This window comes from Corythoichthys intestinalis, chromosome 6 (genome assembly GCF_030265065.1).
Source record: "Corythoichthys intestinalis isolate RoL2023-P3 chromosome 6, ASM3026506v1, whole genome shotgun sequence".
Classification (NCBI taxonomy): Eukaryota; Metazoa; Chordata; class Actinopteri; order Syngnathiformes; family Syngnathidae; genus Corythoichthys; species Corythoichthys intestinalis.
This window is the reverse complement of record NC_080400.1, coordinates 18,324,891-18,346,296: the sequence shown is the minus strand read 5'-3', so window position 1 is coordinate 18,346,296 and position 21,406 is coordinate 18,324,891. Positions and strand designations below refer to the sequence as shown.

At 46.0% G+C, this 21,406-nt stretch overlaps 2 non-coding genes across 2 annotated transcripts; both read right to left on the bottom strand.

The window, feature by feature from the left end:
• Positions 1–18,402: 18,402 nt before the first annotated feature.
• On the bottom strand, positions 18,403–18,567 carry LOC130918285 (U1 spliceosomal RNA). Its single transcript, XR_009063730.1, has one exon. It is a non-coding gene; the product is annotated as a U1 spliceosomal RNA (small nuclear RNA).
• An 843-nt stretch (positions 18,568–19,410) lies between these two features.
• On the bottom strand, positions 19,411–19,575 carry LOC130918274 (U1 spliceosomal RNA). The gene has a single exon (XR_009063719.1). It is a non-coding gene; the product is annotated as a U1 spliceosomal RNA (small nuclear RNA).
• Between the last annotated feature and the right edge of the window lie 1,831 nt (positions 19,576–21,406).

The window sequence follows — 21,406 nt, the reverse complement described above, 5'->3', positions numbered from 1 at the left end:
GGGCCCGGCTGGGATTAGCCCAAAGAAACAACGCGAGTTTGGGCCCACCACTCACAGGGCGGATCGATGGGTTCGGGTGCACTGCCAATTGGGTGGCAGTGAAGGCAGAGGATCTCGACTGACCAGAACGAGGGGGCGGAAGCTGGCTTTGGGGACGTGGAACGTCACCTCACCGCCGGGGAAGGAGCCAGAGCTCGTGTTGGAGGTGAAGCGCTATCAGTCAGATCTGTTGGGGCTTACCTCCACACACAGACTGGGGTGGGACCTTGTTCTTTTCCTGAGTTGCGTCAGGCGTGAGGCGCCAGGTGAGTGTGCGGATACTCACAAGCCCCCGGCAGAGCGCCGCTGTGCTGTAGTTTATCACGGTGGATGAGAAGGTCGCCTCCCTACGACCTAGGATTGAGAGGGAGAAAACTCTGGCTTGTTTGTGCATATGCATCGAACAGCAGCTCGGAGTATTCAGCCTTTTGGAGTTCTTGAACAGGGTTCTTCACAGGACCCCTGAAGGGGACTCCATTGTCCTCCTGGATGACATTAATGCATAAGTTTACAATGACAGAGATACCTGGAGTGGTGTGATTGGAAGCAACAGCCTCCCTGATCTAAACCCGAGTGGTGTTATGTTATTGGACTTCTGTGAGAATCATGGATTGTCCATATCTAACATTGTGCTCAAACACAAGGATGCTCATATGTGTACCTGGTACCAGGGGACCCTAAGTAGAAAGTGGAATTCTACTATGCATTATACGTTGTGGCGTCCCAGTGCCACAGGGCTTGCCACGGGTTCAGCATTAAGGATGGCGACACCCCTAGGAGACAACCACCCCACCTGCAGGCAATTGCCTCATTATTTAACACCTGATGAGGGCAAAACGCCTTGACTGCAATGAGGAAATTGCAATCGAGGCACTCTCCCCAACATATAAAAGGGGAGCGATCGAATGAGACCGAAGGACGACGGAGAGGAGTCGCGGGAGCTACCCCGAGTGAGAGACTGGAGAGGCATTCCACGGCGTGGCCGTGATCCCCGAAGACAATAAGTTTATGTTTGATTGTTTCCTTTTTGCTTTTGGTCAAATAAAAGCTGGCAACATGAGCCCAGCGTGTTTGAAACCTCCGCCTGCCGGTCCTCCCTCTAACCTGGTATCTTACACTGGTGGAGAATGCGGGTACACTAGTCCCCCTGTTGCCCGAAAATCCGAGTTGAAAGAGGACATGCGACGGAGGCTGACGGTGCGCTGTTGCACATGTGCGCAGCTGGGCAAAGGGCGGCTCTGGAGGATGCCGCCATACAAAGAGAGCAGCCTGGAGATAACCGCCACCGAGGAAGATGGCGGCTCTAGAGGACGCTGCCGTGGTAACAGAGTTGCCCGTAAGTGACCGCCTCTGCCACAAGAGAGTGCGGAGAACAGTGCCAGAAGAAGCCCCCGCCCTGCGAGAGAAAGCGGAGAATGGACCCGGAAGAAGCCCCTGCCTCTGCGAGAGAAAGTGGAGAATGGCCCCGGAAGAAGTTAGCGCCGCTGCGAGAAAAGGCGTAGAACGGCCCCGGTAAATGCCGCCACCAGGGGAGAGGGCAGAGAGCGGCCCTGGAAGAAGCAGGGAGTTACCCCGGTTTCCATCAAACAGAGGGGGTGTGTCTTGTCCCAGTGCCAAAGGGCTCACCACAGGTTCAGCACTACGGCGGATGGCGACACCCCTGGGAGGCAACCACCCAACCTGCAGGCAACCTAAACCCTAACCCTAAACCTCCTTTTATTTCAACCCTAACCACTGGGTAGAATGGAGCCCTAACCCTAAGGATAGTCATGGGGAAAGCCCAAATTTTAAAATACAACATATGATCATTTAAAATGTTCATCCTATTTTTAATCTGAGATATTGACCTAAATTTAAAAGGTTAAGTAGCACATAGGAGATGTCTCTATGGCAGTTTTTTTTTTTTTTAAATATATGTGTATATATATATAAATATATATATATATATTATGGCCCAATCCGAGTTTTTTGCCAAAGAGACTTTCAGCCTTTCACGTTAACCAGTCGATTACCTTGGCTGTGTTTAACGATGCGAGTGCACCTGATGAGCATTTGCGAAGTTTGCTATGTCCTGTTCGGATGCTGGAGCACTATGTCGGTGTGACTGCGAGCACTCGTAAGTCGGATGCTCTTTTTGTATGTTTTGGGGTCAGGACAAATGGCTGCGCGGTCTCGAAGCAGCGACTGTCACATTGGGTTGTTGCAGCGATTCTGCAGGCCTATGAGTCCAAAGGTCTTCGGCCTCCTCGGGTCTCGTGCCATTCCACACGAAGAATGGCAACTTCCTGGGCGGCGCTGAGAGGTGTTCCACTGAATGACATCTGTTCCGCCGCAGCATGGGCATCGTCTTGTACGTTTACCCGCTTCTACAGAGTGAATGTGGCAGCTCCTCACCCGGTGGCTTCAGTGGTGCTGTCGGCTTCCTCTGACCGCATCTGAAGTGTCTTTGTGACTATGTTGGTATGTGGTCATCCAGGTGCTGAGCACCGCCTTCTGGCGGTCAGGAGGAATTAAATAGAACGAGAGTTACTTCTGTAACTAGGGTTCTATGAATTCTGGATGACCACCAGAGTTTCCTGTCACTCAGACTCCCTGCGAGTACATTCCAAAAAGGAACTAGTGCTGGGTGCGCGTGTGCATGTCCTGGAGTTGATTTTTGATACTTGAGCATCTGTATCTCTACAGACTCTATTTGGCAGACTACTCACTGACTGAACCTGAAGTCAAACTAGTCACTTTAATTAAACATGAGTTCCCTGTTATTGATTGTCTGCCAGAAATATGAGCCATAGCAGGGCAAAACAGTAGGGTTCCAGTCTCCTCCCACATTGTTAATTCTGGATCACCTCTGCTGGGCCTCTGGTGGAATGCCTCTCCTGTCTCACTCGGGGTAGCTCCCGCGACTCCTGTTTCTTCCTTTGGTCTCTTTCGTCCTTTCCCCTTTTATATAATGGGGAGAGCGCCTTGAATGCAATTGCCTCATCAGGGTTAGGTAATTGATAGATGTCAGAAGACACATACGTGCACAGGCACAAGATTCATTTCTGTTGTGATTCAATTATGTGTCCACATTATTCTGCTTTCGCGAAATTTCTTTCAAGGAAACTGGATTTGGACCAAATTAATACCCTACTCCAGGGGTCAGCAACCCTGGTCCTCGAGTGCCACTATCCAGCCTGTTATCCATGTCTCCCTCCTTTAACACACCTGAATCAAATAATCATGATCGTTATCAGTGCCACTATCCAGCTTGTTTTCCATGTCTCCCTCCTTTAACACACCTGAATCAAATAATCATGATCGTTATCAGGCTCCTGCAGAGCTTGCTGATGAGCTGATCATTTGATTCAGGTGTGTCAAAGGAGGGAGACATGGAAAACAAGCTGGATAGTGGCACTCAAGGACCAGGGTTGCTGACCCCTGCCCTACTCTGTATTTGATACACTGTCTCAGTCATTGAACTGGTCCCAAAAAGAAAAAAACAGGGACTGGGGGGAGGCTTTAAACAAGCCACCTCCCAACCTCTCCAGCAATGTAGCCTCTGTCCCCAAAAAACCGTAACAATATAAAAAAAACAAAAAAACTGCCATAGAGACATCTCCTATGTGCTACTTAACCCTTTAAATTTAGGTCAATATATCAGATTAAAAATAGGATGACAATTTTAAATGATCATATGTTGTATTTTAAAATTTGGGCTTCCCCCATGACTATCCTTAGGGTTAGGGCTCCATTCTACCCAGTGGTTAGGGTTGAAATAAAAGGAGGTTTAGGGTTAGGGTTTAGGTTGCCTGCAGGTAGGGTGGTTGCCTCCCAGGGGTGTCGCCATCCATAGTGCTGAACCTGTGGTGAGCCCTTTGGCACTGGGACAAGACACACCCCCTCTGTTTGATGGAAACCGGGGTAACTCTCTGGTTCTTCCGTGGCCATTCTCCGCCCTCTCTTATGGCGGCAACATCTTCCGGGGCCGCTCTCTGCCCTCTCCCCTGGTGGCGGCATTTACCGGGGCCGTTCTACGCCTTCTCTCGCAGTGGCGCCAACTTCTTCCGGGGCCATTCTCCACTTTCTTTCGCAGAGGCGAACCAGGGCAGGTGACTTAAGGTAAGAGAGTTACAATTATAAGATCTAAATTGTAAAAAGCACCAGGAACGGAAACCCGAAGAGAGTAAATCCGTGGTAATAGTGTAACCGGGAACGGAACCCGAAGAGAATAAGTCCGTAAATAAGAACTTAACCGGGACCGGGACCCGAAGAGAGTAAATCCGGGAGTTGCAATATAGGGAGGTGAAAGAGTGAAGGATTAGAGTTAATCGCTAGGACCACCTCTCAGTGAGTCGAAAAACTCACACAGAGGACCGGGTAGGGACCCGAAGAGATTATCCCTTAAACAGGTTGGAATCAGAGACTGGATTAAAGCCTGGGTAAGTCAAAATATAAAATTCAAAAGTAGGTAAACAATAACGATCCAAAACGGAACAAAACGTTTAAAGACAAAATCGAATCAGGAAAAAGTGAGGAAAATAGTGTAAGATTTTCAAAAACACGCCAACCGTCTAAAATCGCTGCTATAACGGTTTATGAAGAAGGGAGCTCCCGCCCAACACGTAAAATAACAAAGCGCGCTTGAAAAACAAAAAATTCAATTTCCTCAATTTCCAAATTCAAGTACCTATGACATCAAAATAAAAAATTGCAGAAAACACTTAAAAACAACAAAAATCAACCTGCGAAGACCATGCACGGCAAATAAAATCGAAATAACCCGAAACAAAATCCGTCGGCGTAACGAAACGTGCGAAAATTGGGACAAAACGTCGCTAAAACAATAAAAGAACATCCTGATGTCAAGTTCATGCAACAAAGCAAGCCAGGAAGTTGTTGTTGTTACCTAAGAACATGGGTGAAGGATCATGCATTTGACCCCACACAGAAAAATGAGGAAAGCATGGCCAAACTGAAGAAAGAATTGCTGGTGAAGAGGGAGAAAGCGAAGGGGAAAGACAAAGCTGATTATGAAGATCAACTGAATGTGTTAAGACTTTGGGAAGAGCAAAGTGTGAAGAGGATTTCAGACATAAGGAACAAAGCAAGTCGAAAAAGAGAAAAGAAGAATGAAGCCACTGATGCCGCTCTGGGCATCAAACTAGAAGAGGAGATGGTGGCATCGAACAAGTGTCCGAGGGAAAGAGGAAGTAGATAGCAAGTGAGAGAAGAAACAGGAAGACAGCCTGCGAGAGAGAATTCCCTGCCCCCCTATCAACTCACAGGAGGAGCTGGAGGAGGAGTGATGGCCGAAGCCACGGCCCCCCAGCTAGACCCGACCCTCCTCTCACCACCAGGCCACACCCGCTCAAAGGGACCACCCACAATGGGAGGCCTGTACCCCTCCCTCACTCAAGTTTCCTGCCCCCCATGCCCACCCACACCCATATCATGCAGACCACCTGACCCCTTCTGCCCAATTGGAAATCAGAAGATGACGCTGCCCCAAGCAGAAGCCTACACAACCGTCCACCATCAACTCAAATCTTGATCTACGTAGACGACATCCTGATCGCAAGCCCCACAGAAGAGGAAAACAAAGAAGAATCCATTCGTCTAATTCGACATCTCGCTGAGACAGGAAACAAGGCTTCGCTGCCCAAATTGCAATGTTGTCAAAGACAAGTGATTTTCTTGGGCTACGAAGTTTCTGGAGAAGGACGCAGGCTAACAACGAGAAGGAAAAAGGCGATTCAAAAAGCCCCAAAGCCAGTGACCAAGCGACAAATGATGGCGTTCCTTGGCCTAACCAACTATTGCCGGAGCTGGATCCCCAACTATGCCCAATTGACTCAGCCACTCCAAGACCTGATCTATGCTGAAGAAACTGAACTTAATGCAAAACTCACGTGGACCCCCCCAAGCAGAACAGACATTCTGTAACGTGAAAAGTGAAATCACAAGTTCTGGAGTGTTGGTGCTGCCAGACTACGCCAAACCATTCGTCCAAATGGCGGATTGCAAGAACGGATTCATGACATCTGTCCTGCTACAGGACCACCGAGGAAAGCTGAGACCAGTGGGCTACTACTCAAAGTGACTAGACCCAGTTGCAGCAGCCCTACCACCATGTGTCCAAGCTGTGTGTGCCGTGGCTATGGCAATCCAAGCGTCAGCTGAAGTTGTATTGTTCCACACCCTGACTCTGAAAGTCAGCCACGCAGTGGAAGTCCTGCTGACACAAACCAAGATGTCATTCTTGTCACCATCAAGACATCTAGGAATCACCGCTGTATTGCTGTCGCAGCCTCATCTCACCATCGAAAGATGCAACACACTCAACGCAGCCACTATAATTCCAACTCCAGAAGATGGCGATGCCCATAGCTGCAAAGAAAGGACAGAAGTATACTGCAAACCACGACCAGACCTAAAAGATCAGCCCAACACTACACTGACCATAGCTTGCCAGCTGTTTAAAGATAAGCCCGTGTAACCCCAGTTAATAATTAAATTAAATTAGATTAAAAATTGGGCAAATAAGTAATAAATAAACCACCAAATAAGTGAGCATTTGCATATTAAAAATGACTTAAAAATTAGTAATTTTATAAATAATTAACATTTATAAATATTCAGTAAGTTACAAATTTTTGCTTTCACTAATAAAGTTTTTTTCCAAGAGTGAGAGAGCCCCTCCCCTACCCACGAGTCTCAGACAAGAGACCGAGAGGAAGCGTAGCAGTTGGCTACGAGCTACCGCTAATGAAGAGAAGAATTAAACCTTTTTTCCTCCCAAAACGCCGATCCTGAGCCTCACTACTAGAGTTGTGTGACCCTTTGGAAGGCTCTAAACATTAACCAGGAGCGTTTTGGTAAGTTTTATTTGGTTAAAATCCTTACTTTGAGAAGTTAGTTTTAGCGGAGCTACCATGCAATGGGCACATTCAGCTGCCACAACTTATTCTATGAAACGTAGAATTATATTGGATGTGTCATTGTTATTATTTTATTTTAATGAAAAAGTGATGATGTATTTTATTTTGTGACTTAAATTCATTTGATGTAAAAAAAAAAAAAAAAAAGTGCCGTATTGTGGAAAAACGGTCAACTAACGGCTACGTTCGAGCCGCCATTTTAGGTCTCGAAATGCGGCCTTCCTAACAGCTAGACTGAGTTAAAACTCTATTTTTGTTGTTGTACAAATGTCTAAAATTTATTTCTCGTGGCCTGATAACAGGCCAGGTTTTTTCCCCCTTGGGAAAAGCCACTGAGTTTCTCCCGAAACTCAGACCACCGATTGAAGAGCGACGACAACGTCAAGGACAACAGGATTCTCGGTAAGAGCCGAGTGGCGAGCTAACCCAAGAGCTGGATTTTCCCTTCTGAACAACGAGTTACCGTCACAAGCAAGGTTGCGGTAGGAGTTGGATTATTTCTTTCCTTTTGGATGAACAGAACTGAACGGTGTGCTTCCTACACCACAAACTCATTGGATTCTGGGAGGACAATTAAGGGACAACCTAAATTGTTCTACATTTGATTTTGAATGTTGAAGCTTTGTTTTAAGAATTTGAACTGCTAAGTGCCTTCGAATATTATTTGGAGTGCTACAAATTGAACGTGGCTTAATATAGTGATTTTGCTTTAAATTAAACAAAGTAGAATAATCACAATAATTTTAAAAAATCTGACCGGTCAGAAAATTAGGAATATAAAATAGGAAAATCAGATTGAAGCTATAATTTTGTTAAAATTCCTAATACAAAATTAAGGAATAAGATAACAAAATTAATTCTCCTCAGGTACACCTTGTGAATTGATGTGCATAATTTTTTCGTTAATTGTTCGTTTGTGTATTGTCTTGTTAATTTGTTCAGTAAATTGCCGGCTTTTTGTTCAAGTAGTATCTGTCTCTGGTTCCTTCTTTTTTTACTTACCACTCCCCGAACCTAGTACTAGTCCAGTAGCCCACATCACCTTCTGCCTAACAGCAGAGGCGCTACACCCGTCACGATCTACACAGACAGCCACTATGCATTCTCAACAGTACACACCTTCGCCGCCCAATGGGCAAGAAGAGGAATGCAAACGTCAAGCGGAAAGCCAGTACCACACGCCAAACTCCTCAAAGAACTCCTCGCAGCAATCCTTCTGCCAAGCGAAGTCGCGATGTGTAAGTGCAAAGCCCACACCAAAGGAACGGACTAAATATCCCTGGGAAATGCAAAAGCAGACCAAGCAGCCAAAGAAGCAGCCTTGCAACTAGCCCAAGTCATGACACAACAACAAAAAGATTCTGATGAGAATGATGATATCATCCCCCTGGAAGTACTAAAGGACATGCAAAATAATGCCTCAACAACTGAAAAACGCCAATGGAAAATGTTGAACGCAACCCAGAACGCAGCAGGACTTCACATCATCAATAATAAGCCCTGCCTGCCAAGAAGCTTGTTCCACGCAGTTGCAAAATTGAGCCATGGGCGGAGCCATGTCTCAACAGAGGGATGGTGGCAATAGTACAACAAAGCTTTTATATCACTAAAGGCTTAATTACCTATTTTAAAACTTTTTGTCGAAGCTGTTTGATTTGCTGCAAGCACAACCCACAAGGAAATGTCCGTCTTGCAAGAGGAAAATGCCCCCAAGGCACTGAACCGTTCGAGATTATCCACACGGACTTTATCGAGCTGAACAAAAGTGGCCCGTACAAGTACTGTCTTGTCATTATAGACAGTCTAACAAAGTGGGTTGAGATAGTTCCAGCAGCAAAACCGGATGCATTGACTGTGGCCAAAGCCATCTGCAAGAACATTATCCCAGAGCACGGCATCCCACGCGTGATCTGGAGTGATAATGGCACACATTTTGTTAATTACGTTATTGAACTCATGGCACTACACTTAGGCATAACACTTAAACACCACTGCGCATACCACCCACAGATTGCAGGCTTCGTTGAGAGAGCAAACGCCACAATAAAATTGCGTCTCAGGAAGACCATGGAACAGACAAACAAACCATGGCCTGAGTGTTTACATTTGGTAAAAATGTACATGCGCATCACACCATCACCAGCAGGTGCAGGTGTTACTCCTTTTGAGGCAGTTCATGGAAAACCATTCCATCTCCCATTATGGGAAGGCCAATCGGTCCAAGAGCAAACAGGCAAACTCGATCCAATGACCGAATGGCTGTGCAAACTGTTTAATGACAGAGATGTTAAGAATGCAAATGATCAGCCGAGGGCCCCTTTGTCTCCTTTTCAGACGCTTTTACGCCCAGGAGACCTGGTCTTGGTGAAGGTGGTGTGGAGGAGGATCCATCTGCCCCAAGCTACCCACCAAGTGGATAGGCAAGTGTGCCTACATCACAGCGATCCAACGCTCCACCACCATAATCATCGATCCTGACAACCAAACGGCATCCGCAACATCTCCGCCCAACCGCCGACGTCGATCTATCTTAGCTGGCCTTCCATCCGACAACGATCAAGGGGTCTACTTTGACGCCATTGGACAACCTTGAAACATCCCAGACAAGGCGAAGTTATTGAACGAAGGAAAAGCTGCAGCATCACACCTGCCTCTCATCGGCGCCATCTTCCTTGTCACTGTCTACAAACACACCGAATTCATAAACTACCTCAACTTCAAGGTGCAAGTTCTCTACAACTACACAGGCCTCCTGCAAACCCAAGTCACCGAACAACTCCATGCCGTCTCAGTCACGTCTATCCAAAATCGTGAGGCCCTTGACATGCTTCTGGCGGAAAACGGAGGACTTTGTGCCAACATGGGAAGAGAGTGCTGCACCCTGATCCCACTCCACAAAGCAGAAAATGGCTCCATCACCCAGCTGATGAAATGGTTTGACGATTTCAAACACCGCCTTCATAGCCAAGAAGGAGTCGAGCCAAATCCGTCCCTGAGCTAGCTCCAAAGCACGTTCGGCAACTACAAGAATCTTATCGTTTCGGCAGTAACACCAATTGTAGTCCTTAATCCTGCTCATTATGGTCTGCACCTGCTGTTGCATACCCATTGGGAGAGTTGTGACTAACAAGATTTTTGAATCTATCACCACTCAAGTCAACAATATGGTCACAGTGATGCTATCCGATTATCAGCCTGTAGCCAACAAAGACGACTCGGATACGGACAGTGACGATATGGACACTATTGTCTAAAGCAGTTCTCAACTGGATTTTCCCTATCAAAACATTATCTACAACTGTCAAAAGAGTTCCTGATTGTAGACGTTTTGTTGCTTTGTATTATTGTGCTGGTTTCCAGAGGTTCCAGGCCAAGAGGCTCTCGTCCCGTGCGGGAGGGAATAGGGGAATTTTCCCTGATTAGCAGGTTTTCGCCCCTATCTGGTGCCTCACTCCTTTGTTGTAGTGTATATTGACAATTATTACTGAAAGCCCTGGTTGGGAAAGTGATGATTTGATGTTAAAGTTTGGTGCTGTTTATGCACTTTGTTTTAACCCTACAACAGGAGGGAAATGTAAGATAAGCTTGATTGTATGACCATTATACTCTGCGGGTTATACAAGTTTGCTCTCCCACAGCTATTATCCGCGCTATCCAAAGCTATTATGAAGAATACAGTTTTAGCCCATAATCATGTGCTTACATTTTTATTACCGGCAATTGCTCACATTCTGCTGATAAATAGATACCCACACATATGTTGATTCATCACACGTCTCAGTACTTTTCCGCCTAGCTACTTCGAGTGCAAATGTGTGTTCAAAACAAAGTTATCTTGCTTGCTCAAGAGTGTGACTGTGAAGGAACTTGCCCGATCGAAATTGCCACGTTGGACAACAGTGTTGTAACTTTATTCTGCCGAGCAACAAGCCCTCAATAAAAGTCAGCAGCGCGGGGAGCTCTGAGAGAGACTTCGATGAGACGCTCTTAGTCACGTTGCCCGATCTCAGACCTCTCCCCAAACTGCAGCTTGGTATAAGTCTACTCTCTGACTCCTGCCTCCTTGTGTCCTGCCTTTGTCACCTCGCTCTGGGTCAACAGCTAAATTGAAGAAGGTGTTTTAGACCCAACACCCAGGAAGCATTCTGACACCCAGGAAGCCTTCTGCTCAGCACGTCAGTGGCTAATAATGAAAGAGCAAGACATCAACGTCACATTGCTTAAACGATTTTGGCTTTACATCCTCACAAAGGAGGAGGAGGTTAGTCGGGTGATAAAAAAAAAAAAAAAAAAAAAAAAAAAATTCTTTGCCAATGTTTTAATGGATTTTAGGAATTACCCGTGATAGTTTTCTTTCTGTAGCAAGCTAAAAGCTAAGTTCCATCAGCACCCTTCACATCAGCATGTGGATATGCAGCATCACCAACATCACCTCCAATTGCAAATACATCAGCAGCAGCACAACAACAACAACCACCACCACAAGGTGATGATGAAGACTGGGCTGGCAGTGATGACGCATTGCTGGTTGAAGCTATTGCTGCATTTGAGCAGAAGGGTACGTATGCTGGCCCAATAATAAACAAATCTCATCGGTTTCTTTTTTTTCTTTGGCCATTTTGGGAAATAGTCACTTATCACTAACACTTGTGTGGTGTGCTCATGCTCATTCAGAGTCTGCAGTGACAGTAGCATCAGCTCCCAGCAGCCAAGAAGCCCAAAAGCCCCACTGATAAAAGAGCAGCCAAGAGGCCCAAAAGCCAGGCTGTTAATAGAGCACAGCCACAGGCTTCTTCACCAGTTAGAAGGCTGTTCTCTCACGCAATACTGCCACCACAGGTACATTAAAAACGCATCTGTCTGTCACAGTAACACATATTTGACTTAACAGTTTTAAACTAAATCGTCTCTGTTTGGGAACAGATTCCAAAGAAAAATTTATTGATCACAATCTAGAAGAGACACTTGTATGTGTATTGTAATGAATGGCTAATAGAACGTTCTATATGACCACTTTATAGACCCCAATCACCAACGTCACACAATAACGTGATCGCTGTATTGTGCCGCCATATTGTCCGTCACTGTGTGTCCGAATTTTCAGTGATCGTAGTTCTAAAGGTGGATTCACTTACAAATTATGGACGCCCCGGTGCTTTCAGACGCTGTAAACCCATTGGATGAGTTGCATAAAAGCCGTTATTTGGAAAAGCTTCGGTCTATCCAGTCGCCAGATCCATATTTGATGCCCAAACCGATATTTCCTCCCGTCCAGTCCCGTCCCGTGTGTCAGAGCTCGTCCTGAGACCACAAAATTTCCAATCTTACTCCAGTTTGTCACGATGAGGAGTCGGGTACCCAAAATCGGCATCGGCCCGAATATAAACCGACATTTGGGCAGCTGAGCGTCACCGTTGTCACGATTGTAAAATGAAACTTGATCAGCGGTTCGACAACAGGCCGGTGTGTGCTGAAAAATAGCTGCCCTGTGTGAAATTTCCCCCCTGACGGGAGCGTGACGCTTTATTGAAGTGAAAACATCAAATGTTTTCATGGACGCATTATAGTAATGGATTTACGACTGTAAGATCAGTTTTAAATAATTAAAGGGGGCTCCTTTGCTGGGCTGCGGGAGGAGGGATGGGCTGCGCTTGGCCCCCCGGCCCCCCTAGTGTAGCCAGAGCAGTAGGCGTGCCCTTGGCGGACTCCTTCTTCCGCAGCCGTGTGTTTTTCTGGAGGCCTGTGGGCGTGTGGGGTTACAGTGTACGCTGTCCGCGAAAAGACTGTCCCGCACGCGAATTAAAAGACGTCTTTTTGTACCGCTGCGGGTACTCCAAGACAGTGCGGCAAATCTGTGACCTCTCCGGATGGCACTCCATGCTGACCGAGGTGCTGGCCTGCAACGCCTACAGGAAAGCGGCCAAAGACTCCGAGGAGCATTCCATCTGCCGCTTCCTGTCATGGGACAATAACATATTGTCCCAGCTCACTCCCGGCCACTGTGAAATAAACCCGGCAGTCTTGACTCCGCAGTGAGTAAAATGTTAATATATATCAAAATGTGCTGTTAATGCATTGCTACGCTCCACACAACAGACCACCAGATTCAAAAAGACATATTACTGATGTTTTCTAAATTTCTCTGATATCATCAGACGCGGTGTGGACAAGCAAGTCCTGTCCTTGATGGAGGACCGTACGGAGGGGAAAACCATGGCAAAGTTCCATAGACAAATTCTGGAGAGGCACAGTGAGGAGTACCTGCACAGGCTAGATCTCTACACCATGCTCCTCACCCAAATCAGCAAAGAAGGCGGGATTGCCAGTGAGTGCAATTCTGTTGAAATGTTACAACTACAGAAAAACGGCCAGCCATACACAACTCTCTCCCTTCCTATCTCACTATCAGCTCGCGCGCGCGCGCATACGCAAACCATGCATTTATGTATATCATTGGAAACTATAGCTCTAATCTTCTTCGTTTCCCTCTTTGCAGGATCGCCACGAAGAAAGCTGCCAACGCCCAAACCTATAAGGAAGGCTTTTCTCATCTCACAGCTCGACAAGATCGAGGACTACCGAACCCAAATTATGTCCACATTTGGTCGAGTGCTAAAATACGACTCCACAAGACAGGTAACGTATTACTCTTCACGTACAGAGTTACCTTTATTGGCGCGAGCCTTTGTCTGATGGTGGTTTACATGCTATAAGCATCCACAACACCATCGCAGCTGTTTTCTATTTTTGACTCTTAACCACTTAACCACTCTTTTCCACCAGATCTGCAAGAAACTATCAGAAGAGGGAAAAGGCACGGCGGCTTGGTGCACCAATGTGGGGAACAAACTAGGACAGATCCTCACGTCAGTACTCATTTGCGAGGAGTCCCTAACCATGTTGCGGCCGATGGCGCTGGGTCTCATGGATCACTACCGGAAAGGTGGGGAGGCGCCCCCGAGCTCATGTACGTCGATCGCGGCTGCTGCCGTATCCACCGCCTGTCTGCCGTAGGACAGCTCTTCGACAGTTGGACAGACAGCAGGATGATGGTCCGCCTCGACGCCTTCCATTGGATCCACAGATTCTACGCGGCACTCCTGACGAACCACCACGCCAAGTACAACCTCTTCAAATCGGCTCTCTCCACCGCGGTCTTCGCGTACAACAAGGACGACATGGCTCTCCTCGTCGAGTCGGAGCGCACCGGCCACTCCACCGGCTACAGGACATTGACAGACATCGAGGTGGTGGAAAAGCTGCTCCGAAAAGACCACCTCAAGCACTACGTGCGGAGGATAACAGTTGGCGCGCAGGAGACCTTCACACGTGTGCAACGTGCCATAGACATCCTGAAGGGGCCAGCGGGGAAGGACGAGAACCAGGTCCACCTTTTCAAAGACGCCGCCACCATCGACCACTTCTGGGACAACCAGCAGAAGCACCTAGAATGCCTGCAGGACCCACCTGCTGGGACATGTACTCCGTGGTGGGCTACGTCACCCGCAGTGGTGTGAGACTGCCCCGCGACCGTTGCGTGAGGGGCAGCAACTGCCTGGAGGGGTTCCATGCCTTCATTCACGGTCCTCACTGCGGGGCCGCCCCTTTCCAGGTTTACCAGCTGAGCGGCATCACATGCTGGAACGCAGACCGAGAGGCGTGTAACATCAAAGGCCAGAAGAGGCGGGTTCACCACTCGTACTCAACTCCCTTGATCGACCGCATAAACAAGAGGTGCCAGGAGTTTTTCCATCGAATCGAGGAGGTCAATCACCGGCTCCCTGTTCCCGCACATGATGAGCGACTGGGTTTGGAGTACCTGTTTGCCCAGTCCACAGACGAGTTCAACGTCAGGGAGCACTACTCCAAGCCCAGCGCCACCATCTGGTCCATGGAGGACGATGATGACGGGTTGGAAGAGGAGGAGAAAAAGGAGGAGGAGGAGGCTATCGACGAGGAAGAGGACAACGACGAAGACGCCGGTTACAACACTGACCGCGAGACTCAAGGGTCGGCCCCCTTCGGTAAGCTGCTGAAGCTGATCGAGCGGGCCGTGGCCTCGGAGCTGGATCCCTGCGCCGAGGATGTGTGAGGTCCTCACCATCTGCCCGGCTACCAGCACGTCGAGACGATGAGCAGGGTGCTGGTGGAGATCGCCTTGCAGGATTGGAAGTTAAGTCTCACCGATTCAGTCAGGCAGCGGGTCTTGGCCGCGTGGAACCAGTTGGACCTCCATGATCGCCAGATCCAAGAGTTCGACAGCCTCTACGCATCCCGCTAGGGACACGCCCTATTCGGCCGCACCAACGGCAACCCAGCCAGCGCTTCTTTGGTCCAGAAGCTCAAGTTCTCCAAGCGCTATTCGCCTGCCCACCTGCTGGACTCCCGAAAGAACCGCTTGATGTACTGCATCATCAAGCAGTTGTGGCTCCACCCAGGCTGCGGCGCCGCAAGGCAAGGGAGCCCCGTCAAGCAGGCTGTCACTCGGATGTACCAGCGCGCCCAGCAGCGCGTGACGGTGGATGACCTTGTGCTCAAAAAATTCGGCATTCCCTTCCTGAAGGTGAACAGCAAGTGTGTCGGCGAGTTCATTAGGAAACAAGAAGCAATGTCAGCCAACAACGTGACAGATCAAGGTCTTTCTGCCGTCCAACGGCCACAGAGCTTGTCCAAGACCAGCCTGCCCCCCGCTCCAGAGCTCCCCGACATCAGGCCCCAAACTGACCGGCCCCAGGTCTGTTTTAACGTCATGCCCTCAGTGGCCAGGACACGGTAGCTCAAGCGCAGGTACATAAATTTACCTATAGTGCCCCGCCCCTCCACATTCTCCTCCACGCCGCTTGCAGGGCCTCCCCACCATACTGTCACCACCCCTCCTTCACAGACTCTCGTTGTAGTGACTTCGGCACCGCTTGCGGTACTCCGTCACATGCCACCTCCCAACTCCACTCCTGCCCCCTCCGCTTCACATACTACTGACACCGCGCCTCTGTCTGGTGCCCCACAGGGTCCAGCCAGATCCACTTACTACAAACAGCTCTCCAATAACCAACCTGCTTTTGCTGCCATCAGTGTGAAATACTACACCAAAAAAATATTTAAAAAAGACATACTGCGAAACAGCCAGGGCGTCTACGTCAAAAGGACTTTCTGGCAGGGCTTTTGAAAATGTCAATTTTAAGGAGGCAGTTGATGACCTTTTGAAATAAAACATTTGTTACGTCCAAAGGACTTTCTGGCAGGGCTTTTGAAATTTTTTTTTTAATGGAATTTTATTGTCATCATCGGTATCATTGAACCGAAGAAGACGACAAAGGCGGACGAGATAAAGCATATGCTTACCAGTTTCCCGTCCCCCATACAACTAAAGACGCACATTCAGGAGTGCGTCTGTACGTGTTGGAGGCTGAGCAGCTGTTCGAAAATTGTCAATTTTCAGGAGGCAGTTGATGACCTTTTGAAATAAAACATTTGTTATGTACTTCATGTCTCAGCTACTTCATTTAATACACGCCCACCTTCCCCCTAGTCCTGTATATTGTGCACTTTCCCAATGAGTGCAGAAGGAAGATTTTAAACCAAATTCTTATTTCTCAACACCTGCAAAAACTTGCTTATCATGAAACTTATTTAAGACTCAATATAGGCTGCTTAACTTTTACTCTTTCTCCTTATTAAATATAAGGAAAAAAACGGCTGGAATTTCAGTTGAGTATAATAACAATTACATTTAAAGCAAATCCTTATTTCTCAACACTTCAATATCTGGCAAAACGTGCTTGTCATGAAACTTGTTTAATACTTAATATCGGCTGCTTAACTTTTACTGTTTACGATACCTCCTATAATTAATTAAATACAAGAAAAAACAAGCTGGAATTTCAGTTGAGTATAATACCAAATACATTTAAAGCAAACCAAATCCTTATTTCTCAACACTTCAATATCTGCAAAAACTTGCTCATCATGAAACTTATTGAAGACTCAATATTGGCATATATTACTGTTTACCATACCTCCTATATTTAATTAAATACAAACAAAAACAAGCTGGGATTTCAGTTGAGTATAATACCAAATACATTTAAAGCAAACCAAATCTTTATTTCTCAACAGTTCAATATCTGCAAAAACTTGCTTATCATGAAGCTTATTTAAGACTCAATATTAGTTGCTTAACTTTTACTGTGTACTATATCTCCTCTATTTAATTAAACACAAGAAAAAACAGGCTGGAATTTCAGTTGAGTCCATAGTTGTCCCATAGTTACTTGTTACCTGTTGGGCAGAATGACACCCTGAAGAAAAAATTAAAACCTAGTGACTTATTTCTAAAGGAACATTGGTTTCTCAACACTTCTATATCTGATAAACACTTGCATATTGTAGTTTGCTATTGGCCTAGTTCAGGCTTTCTATTTATTTCAACATCAACACTACCTCCTTTGTACACTTCCTGGTTAAAAATTATTGTTTAGGTACTTCTAGCGTATGTTATTTATGTATTGACATTAATTCATTGTGTGATGCCCTGATAGGGAGTTACTATTTTTAATCTCATTGTACTAATTTAATGACAAAGCCTATTCTAACATTCAAACAGCCGTTTTTGACCGCGCCTGCAACTACCACAGAAAAGACAATACTGGGATAGGGAGCCACACACACAAATTGACATTAGATATGAATCCAGCAGCTCATCTGTGTATACGTACTTTATATATTCTGCTGGGAAAAGTTGATCTAACAAAGGCATTTAGGATTCTATTTCATTGCAAAAAACACACCTCCTTCCTTAAAATAAATTCCTATATTTAATCTTTAAAACACTTTGAAATGTCAGAAATGTTCTTAATTTAAAAATAAATATGGTTCAAAAAATTATTTGAAAGCATTTTTTTCTTGATTTATGTAAAAACAATTGGCAATATTTACTTTAGTAAATAAGTGGAATAATCTCACACATTCATCTGTTAAATAGTCTTTAACACGCAAAACTGTTGTTTAAATACACTTTCAACTCATTCATAAACTGTTTTACAAATCCACCGCTGCCACACTGGAGGGGATGTTCAATCTGAGTGGGTTCGGTCACAGATTGCAGACCAGAAGGACTACTGGACAATCGGAGCAGGGTTGGGGTGGCACCGCATAGTCTGGACTGATGACCAATCAGAGAGGGCATCTTTACAAGACCTTTGAACCTTGACCCTAAAGTTTGGCTTCGGGCGTCAACGTTGAGCGCAGGTGTTGCCAGAGTCGGATTGCACTTCACGTGGGAGGAGGTACCCTTACGGGTACAAATCAAGTTTTTCTTGAAGTCCACGTAACGGAGGATCATACATCAATCAGGTCTGCCGCAGAAGCATAACTCGGCTTTATGCATGGCATGTGTCTATAAAATCGTCAATCAAGTACTCTTGAGTTTATTTTAACAGTGAATCAGGGGAGAGCGCGAACGCAGTCCCCCACTACCAGAAATTATGCAGTCGAGATTCCCACATTTGGGGAATTCGCAGGGGTCAGCACAACCGGGAGTGCAATGGCTGAGCCTCACCCTGGGTGAACCACCTTCTTGATCATGGTGTCTCCCCTGCCAGGTAAGTATGAGTTGTACAGCACTGCAGTGCCAACCTCTTTAGCACGCAGGCCATCTTCAGTCATTTGCTCGTTTGCTACACACTTGTAAAATAGTCCTAAACACACTTAATGGGCAAGGTAACTCTACCGCCGATCGGTTAATGTCCTACTTTTAGTCATTAAGTCAACAAACTGACCTTTAGATCAGGTTTAAGATACGTGGGGGGAAAAGTCCCATCGTGCATTGCTGCTCCTCCAAATGCTCGACTGAGAGAGTTGCTCATACGTTGTATATGCGCATGCGCTACTGAAAGCTCAAGCTGCTTTTTAAACGCACATAACTTGCTCAAAGCTGGAACCCCATCCCCCTCACTTCCTTTCGTTAGATTGGTCAGGAATGCACATTACTACTGAAATCTAGTGCTGTGCAGAACAAGACACTCATTAAACATTGTAATGAAACTTTTGGGTTATGGAAAGGCATTTTTCTTGGGACTGTTTTACTTTAGTTGTTGGGAAAGAGACATTTTCAAAGGATCGTATTTTTTGAAAAGTTAAGCATTTTCAAGCCAATGAACATTACTTTAAAACATGCATCTGACTGATTTCAATTTGGCAAACAGCTCAAATCTAGATATAGCGCGAGTGTAATATACCTCTTTCAATACATGAACTGGAATTCAGTGAAGAGGATAAATTATTTTACCAACAGAAGAGGGTGCACTGTTCCTGGAGGTACTACACAATCTCAGGTCGTTGAGAGGAGTGGATGGGGCAAGCTCTTAATGATAATCAAACTCCAAGGTTCCAAACTACAATTTAATGTAAGGTCCCTAGATCACACATATTACAGTTCACTTTTACAGTTAATCAGGGGAGAGCGCGAACGCAGTCCCCCACTACCAGAAATTATGCAGTCGAGATTCCCACATTTGGGGAATTCGCAGGGGTCAGCACAACCGGGAGTGCAATGGCTGAGCCTCACCCTGGGTGAACCACCTTCTTGATCATGGTGTCTCCCCTGCCAGGTAAGTATGAGTTGTACAGCGCTGCAGTGCCAACCTCTTTAGCATGCAGGCCATCTTCAGTCATTTGCTCGTTTGCTACACACTTGTAAATTAGTCCTAAACACACCTAATGGACAGGGCAACTCTACCGCCGATCGGTTAATGTCCTACTTTTAATCATTAAGTCAACAAACTGACCTTTAGATCAGGTTTAAGATATGTGGCGGGAAAAGTCCCATCGTGCATTGCTGCTCTTCCAAATGCTCGACTGAGAGAGTTGCTCATACGTTGTATAGACCCTACTCACATGACGTCACAACAACGCCCCCGTGCTATATTGTCCGTCAGCTCGTCGTTGTTGATGCATTACCGCTATGTAAATTCCTCCTATTATGGCGTGTTTTTCTGCTTGTTAACATTAATAATCGAAATGGTGAAGGCGTGTGTGGCGGTTGGTTGCAATAACAGAGAAAATAGACGGAGAGACTTGAGGTTCTACCGTATTCCGAGAGACCCGGAGAGGAGAGCGAGATGGACTGCTGCAATTCGACGAGAAAACTGGGCTCCAAACGATTACCACAGATTATGTAGTAGTCATTATATATCGGTAAAATGCATTTAATATATATTTAGATGGTTTTGGGCTGACAACCACAATTAAGATCATTGCTAGGCTAATTGCCGACAACATTCCGTTTCAAATTCAAGATGCTTATTTCTTCCACCATCTTTATTTTTTGAATAATATTTAGCTGGTAACAAGCGAAAGAAGCTGGCCTCGTCTACTGATCATTGGTTAAATAGGGGTGTCCAAACTTTTTGCAAAGGGGGCCAGATTTGGTGTGGTAAAAATGTGGGGGACTACCTGGGCTGATTTACGTAGAACAATACATTTAAAGAAATTTTAGCAAGCCCTTCTGTGTGTCAAATTTGCTTTATTATTATTATTTTTTTTTTTAATTCATAATTTCAACAATCTCGCCTTTGTGGCGTTCTCTTTCGACCCTCGGGCTCTTGCGAAATACTGCTGCTGTGAAATTAAATTAGCTTCAAGTTGCTATAATTTCTCGCTGCGCATCTTCCCTGTAATGTTGTCGTACATGTTAGTGTGTCTTGTTCGGTAATATTATCGCGTCACATCGAACTCTTTAAAAACAGCGACTGTCTCTTTGCAAATAGCAAATAAGGCAGACACAGTTGTTGCTTGTTTTATTGAAGAAATAGTCCTATATCCACCTATCCTTGAAGCGTCGGCCATCGCAGTCAACTTTTTTTTTTAATTGATTGTCGCCATTTTAGAAAATTGGGTCACACGGGGTAATGTTGCAGAGTGCTGCTCTTAAAGTTTTTCAAACTTTCGTGAGAATAGGCTGATTTTGTGTGGACAAGTTAGTTGTAGATATCAGGGTAGCAGATGTCAGGCAGAGAGGGCGAAGACAGCCGGTCGAAAAATATCGATTTAGGCATCAAATATGGATCTGCCGAATGGATAGACTGAAGCTTTTCCACATAACGCCTTTTATGCAACGCATCCAATGAGTTTACAGCGTATGAAAGCACAGGGGCTTCCATGAATTGCTCTATAAACTGAACGACTAATTGAAACCATTGAGAATAGGGCTAAACAGAGACGGACAATATGGCGGCCGGATACAGCGACACGTCATTCTGTGACGTTGGTGAGTAGGGTCTATATGCGCATGCGCTACTGAAAGCTCAAGCTGCTTTTTAAACGCACATAACTTGCTCAAAGCTGGAACCCCATCCTCCTCACTTCCTTTCATTAGATTGGTCAGGAATGCACATCTCTACTGAAATCTAGTGCTGTGCAGAACATGACACTCATTAAACATTGTCATG